This window comes from Podarcis gaigeae (assembly GCF_964106915.1).
Source record: "Podarcis gaigeae genome assembly, chromosome: 7".
NCBI classification, from domain to species: domain Eukaryota; kingdom Metazoa; phylum Chordata; class Lepidosauria; order Squamata; family Lacertidae; genus Podarcis; species Podarcis gaigeae.
In genome coordinates this window covers 51,826,897-51,832,896 of record NC_139683.1, presented here as the reverse complement: position 1 = coordinate 51,832,896, position 6,000 = coordinate 51,826,897, and the positions used below count along the sequence as shown (strand labels likewise).

The following is a 6,000-nucleotide window of genomic DNA, read 5'->3' as shown; positions in this document are numbered from 1 at the left end:
GGGCTCATTTCATAGCTTCCCATGGACCACACTTCTGGAAGGTAAGTGGAAATTGCCTTCCCAACATGTTGAGAGAATTTCTCTTTCCACATGCCAGAAAGTAGCAGAAAATCTGTCTTTGTTGTCACAGTGGGAGAATAATTTCAGGAAATTGGAAATAGAGATAGTAATGATAGTAACAATACTACTAATGTTCCAGGGCAGGTTACAACAATTACAGGTAAAAGGGTCAAGGTAAAGGACCCCTGGACAGTTATATCCAGTCAAAGGCGACTATGGGGTGTGGCGCTCATCTCGCTTTCAGGCCGAGGGAGCCGGCATTTGCCCACAGACAGCTTTCCGGGTCATGTAGTCAGCATGACTAAACTGCTTCTGGCGCAACAGAACAGTGTGATGGAAGTCAGAGTGCATGGAAATGCCATTTACCTTCCTGCTGCAGCGGTACGTATTTATTTACTTACACTGGTGTGCTTTTGAACAATTACAACACAATATTGAAAACAGCTTATTACAACGTAGAACCATAAAAATAAGATGGGTCCTTAAAATATACATTACAAGTGTCAAAAGCTGGCAGAAATTAGGGTACAGAGCTCTATGAAAAGAATAAGGTAGGCATGATCCACTCAGAGACTGGGAACAGGAAGGATTATTTAAGAATTTATAGAAAAATATATTTAAGGAAGCAAAAGGGGAGTGCTGCAAAACCAGTCCTTTACTTCATATTACTTTGTAGCTCCTGTAAAATGATCGATTGTTTTCTTAACATCTAAGTGGAGAGCATGTCTATTTCATTTGCAAAACACTCACACAGAAAATGACTCTTCTCTTTAACACATCTGGTACTTGCTAGTAAGTCCTTTTTCCAGAAGAGAGAAAGAAAAAGAAAGAAAATCCGTTTTCATTTTGCTCACTACATCCGTCTTGCTTCATTTCAATGCTGGGTTCAGCCTGAACTTCAGAGAAGCATTATGATGTTTTGCACAAAAGAGTCTATGTTTTACTAGGAACACCCAAAATAGCAAGCAGTAAGCAGTGACATACTGTGAGTTTTCAAATCCCAAAGCATAAGTGCCTTTTACTGGCAGGAAATTGTTTCTTCCCAAAGCTTTCAGAAGGCTCTGAAGTCAAAAGAACTTCTCCTTTCTTTCATCAGACGTTTAAGCCCATTTTTTTTTGTATTATTCATTCTTCAAAAGCTAGGAGGGCTTGGTGCCGCACAGGTAAGTTTTCAATACCTTTTTTTAAAAAAGAAATATTTGTACTGGTTTTAATAAAAGAATAAAATCTAAAACGACTTCAAATGGGAGTTTTGGAAAGACCAACACTCTAGTTCTGAATACGTTTACTTGGAATTGACATCTTTTGATTGAGGTGGAAACTTTACACTTCAAGAAATGTGTTTTGGATCAGAGTGCAAATCTTCTTCTTGTTTACAACAATAGTAGCTGACAATCACACTGCTATTTATTTTCTCTCTAAGCAACCTGGTAAACTCGGTTATACAGAGAAGTAGTGCTTTGTCTAAAGAGATTCATCAAGGTGGAGCGCGGTGTGATAAAGTTGTACATATATTTCTTTGGCCTCTTTGTCATTTGAAATCTATGAAGTGTTTTTAGGTTTTGGAAGCAGCATAAAAAAATCTGCGAAACATCTTTGAAGCAAATACAGTAATGGGATAAAAAAATAACCACATTTCATGATCATATCATCATTATCACAGCAATAAAACAAATGGTTTCTTTCCTGCGGAGGAGAGATAGAGAATGGGACTTTTCTGTAATTTCTCCAATACAAATATATTATTTTGTGCAAACTTGTTCAGATATTATTTTAAAAGTTTGGTAAATGTTGACTATATCACCAACAATGCAATCCTAAGCATATTTAGTCCAAAGAAGTCCAATTGATTTCAGTGGGAATTAGTTTTTAGTCACTGAGTATGTGTTTAGGATTAGTTTTCCTTAACTAAAGCTGCAGAGCTAAGCAAATCAAGCTGTTTCATGAGGGAAAAGTTTCTACTTTTATGCCAAAGATTTGTTAAAGCAGTTATCTATCTCTGGTCATAGAAGGCACCAAAAATTGATCAAAAAATACATAGAAACAATAGATTTGTTTTCATTCAGAGTATCTTCATTTGATTTTGTGGTACTGCAGAGTGTACAGTTCCCTGATTCCTTCAGAAACAGTTTCATAACTAATTTGTTCCATAATTCAGCACCTTACTACAACAGCGGTCAACCTCAACAATTCATATTTCTCTTTCATTTTGGTTTATAGTTTCAAACAACGTGCTCAGATAGCCAAGACATCTGAGACAAATTGCTATGAGTTTATTGAACTGCAGATTTGAAATTGTAGTATGCCATGAAAATATTACCACTAACACTTTCCTTTAGGAAAGAACTATTGAAAATCCTACCCAAATTAAAGCTGCAGGGATAGTTCTGGATTTATTTATATGCAAAAGTTGGTATTTTGCATGGGAGGAGGCAGAAATGTAACAGGAGAAAAAGTTCTATGTCTATACACAATGACCAGAAGTCTATAAATTAATGTAAATATGGCTTGCTCTAGAGTAAAGAAATATATGCATCTTGGAATATTTTTTTTTTATGAAAATCAATTTTTGATCATGCTGAATATACTGTTCAGTTTTTTTAAAATGTTTTTTTTTCATCTACAGCATTATAATTCACAGGTTCAAAATGTTTTGCTTATGAGCAAAGAACCTATTTTAATAATTTAATTTTTAAAAATTGTGATGGGAAAACTGTAGCTATAGTTACTCAGAAGTTTGAAGTTCATTGTATATTTTAAATGGTTTAACAAGGAGCAGTTGTTGTTGTTTTCAAATATGCCTTTTACTGTCTTTTCTTGAACTTGTAGATAAATTGAATAGACTGAGAAGTTCAAGAAAAGACTAACCTTATACTGAAGACAAGTGGAACATTAAAACCTTAAAGACAAAGACATAATTCAGCCAAAGTTCAATGTGTTCCATTTATTTCAATGAGGGAGAGAACTAAGCAAGTGGTCATTTTGATGGATTTTAGTTAACCCAAATAGCACAAATAACTGAAACTCTTCAAAATAAGAGGCAGGAAGACACTGTGAATGGAGTTATAGGCCAAAATTCAGCTTAACCCTTGCCATACAAACAGAATGTTTCACCCTAAAATGCTAGCTCTTTACTCTACACCCACACACAAATAGTTTTCCTTTAAATTTTGAAAGATGAAGGGTTTTTATTTTATCTCTTTGACACTGTGAGATTATTTCAGCTACAGTATGTTTTTAGGTAGGTTGAAAATAGATTCCTGTTTCTCAAGGTGTCTAAAGCGGAAGAAATGGTCGTAGCTCCATCAAACAAAATTACTTTTATGTTGAGAAAGATGAAAACACCAGCAGTTAAAAAACCAACTTTTCCTCTCTTGAAACTTCTTTTCTGTTTGAAAACTCTTCTACATTTTAAGGCATGGTGGATGCTGTGTTTTATTTTAAAAAGATATTGACAGTTTCTGTATTTAAACACTTCAAGTAAAGCATACAATATTCGTACCATTTGAGAGAACCAATTTGGAGCTGAATTGTGTCTTAATTTTACCAATGCCGATGAAAGAGAGAAAGAAAAGAATTGTAGCTCTTGTGTGTCTCTGAAGACTAGTTCACACATTCATGAACATAGCTTGTTTTTCTCATCACTTGAATGCTCAGTTATTGAAGCAGGTTCACATATGCATGTTTGCTTCTTAATTACTACAACATCACATATTGACATGCCCAAATACCTCTATTCTCAATGCACATCGATCAAGGGAGGGAAAGCCCTGTATTGCTTGCATATATTATTATATCTGTCCATAGCTCCCACATACATAGCTGTATGAGTGGGAGACATTGATAAATGTTCAAATTATCATGCATAAACTGAGAGCAGAACCTAACATTATTTCAGTAAACTTGGATCCTTAGCTCCTGAATAGGAATTATGAATGGCCCACTGCAAATATAAAGCCAAGGACAGAATAATATTGCTTCACATAATGTTGAATGCAGTGTCTTACAATGGCGTCAGTTCTCACAATCAGCCACACACCATCAATCCGGTATATAGCAATGAAATGTCAAGAAATTAAGCTGTTGTACCAAATCTTGCTGGCCATAAATGAATATATGGACCTATATGGGTGAACTAGCTCAAAATGATCAGATGTCAGTGTAAGAATATTCCATTGTACTTCTCTTGCATTTACCAGACAAACGAGGAAGGAGTGAAAATGCACATATTGGCCACACCCTTAAGCACAAATATGCCTTCCTGCTGCATCCATTGCTGCTGTTGTCATCCATCTGTCTCAGTGGACAATGTAAGAGTGTGCCTTTAGGGTAAACTCAAACTGCTGGTGAGTTACAGCAGCTGCTGTGGCTGTAGAGACTGATATGGGGGAGACATGTTTTATTGCAGGCGGGGCAGATGAAGGTGTCTGATTTTGCTGCTATAGGTGTGCCATGGTGTTTCTTCTCTCTGTGCTTCTCCCAGCAGTCATTCCTCTTCTTCACACTGCTGTTGATACATGACCTGTCTGTCTCCAGGCACTGTGATCATCCACAAGGAATTCCCACATGGCAAGGATAATGTTGTCAGCATTCATTTCACATAAACAGCTTTGTAATGCAGAGAGCTGGTCTGTCAATGGGCCTGGTGCCTGAAGCCAGCTCCCTGGAGAGCACATGCTGGGAATGTGCACTTGGGAGAGTACATCTTTGTTTTGAGACTCTGTCCTGCCATGTTTGACATGGCCATTCATTGACAGCCATCCCTTCAGCCGAAGTGTGAAGGGCTCCTATATATGTACTGTACATATGTAGATGTGCAGGCCTTTACTAATCCAATGGTAGCTGTGTTAGAGGAGGCTTCTGAGTGTACATCTGTACTCTTCACTCTTCCACAGGACATGTGGCCAGGATATGGCATTGGGGACAAACATGTGACCAGGCGGAGTATTGTGGGCAGGCATTCTGCATCAGCCACACATGTATGCAATGGCTTTTCAGGCATCAAGTGATCAATGTGTTTGTATGAATCAGTCCTCAGACAGGACATTTTTACATTCTTTCTGTTGGCTACAGGTAGTCATGTCTTAAATTAGGGCCAATCCACAAGGCCACAGAGTGTACGACTGGTTTATTTTCTTTGTTTAGCTTTCTTTCTAAATTCACTTTAGCTACAGAATGGTGAGTGAGTTGCTATCTGGATTATGGTGGCATTGCCATCAGTCAACCAGTTTTTTGAGAGTTCCCTGTGTCACACCAATTAGAAGAAGTCCTTACATAACCTGTTTGCTGTCCTAACCCCTTTACTTAGTTCCATACATTGATATACTAAAGGCCAACATGGAGCTTTTGCTGGAAAGCAAGAGGCAATTGAAGTGCAAGCAAACACATCTTTGATAGCTTACTCTGTGCGATAGGTAAGGAATCTAGGTATGAATTGCGAGATTAAGGAATCTAGGTATGTGAGATAAGGATGTGAGATAGGTATGTGAGATTAAGGAATCTAGGTAATTGTGAGATAAGGAATCTAGGTATGAATTGTGAGAGTTGTGAGATTAACAGTGCAGTCCAAATTTAAGATCTGCTTCAATGAGAAAGTTTGGAATAAGCAGATCTTGGTCTGTCCTGGCTCAAGTCATCTTGGCTGAACTGGAGCTATGCTGGTGGAACTTAAGCCGACAGAATTTATGCCATTGTAAATTCCCTAATGTTATGCATTAGCAAGGTTTTTGTGCCAAGTGCTCTTCAGCTGACACTATTGCTGCTGCCACTGAGTTAGAGAAAGCCATCTTGTAATTAATCAGATAGATGATACTCCTCAAGCAGAGAATAGCTGATAAAATTATGTGGAAAACCCAACAAGACTTAGAATAACAGCATCAGAAAACAAACCAAAAACTGACCAATGCTGTTGTACAGGAAGCAAAAATCATACTCAGAGAA

The 6,000-nt window shown here is 37.4% G+C and overlaps 1 protein-coding gene across 5 annotated transcripts in view; it reads left to right on the top strand.

Moving 5' to 3' along the window:
- Positions 1-931: 931 nt before the first annotated feature.
- LOC310848190 (cadherin-19-like) overlaps positions 932-6,000 on the top strand; it is a 69,763-nt gene continuing 64,694 nt past the window's right edge. For 4 of the 5 annotated variants that reach the window (XM_083746936.1, XM_083746935.1, XM_083746937.1 and 1 more), the window contains exon 1: positions 995-1,223. The gene's annotated coding sequence lies outside the window, so the exon portion shown is untranslated. Of the gene's footprint in view, positions 1,224-6,000 lie in introns of all 5 variants that reach the window. The other variant, XM_083746933.1, reaches the window with a different exon arrangement.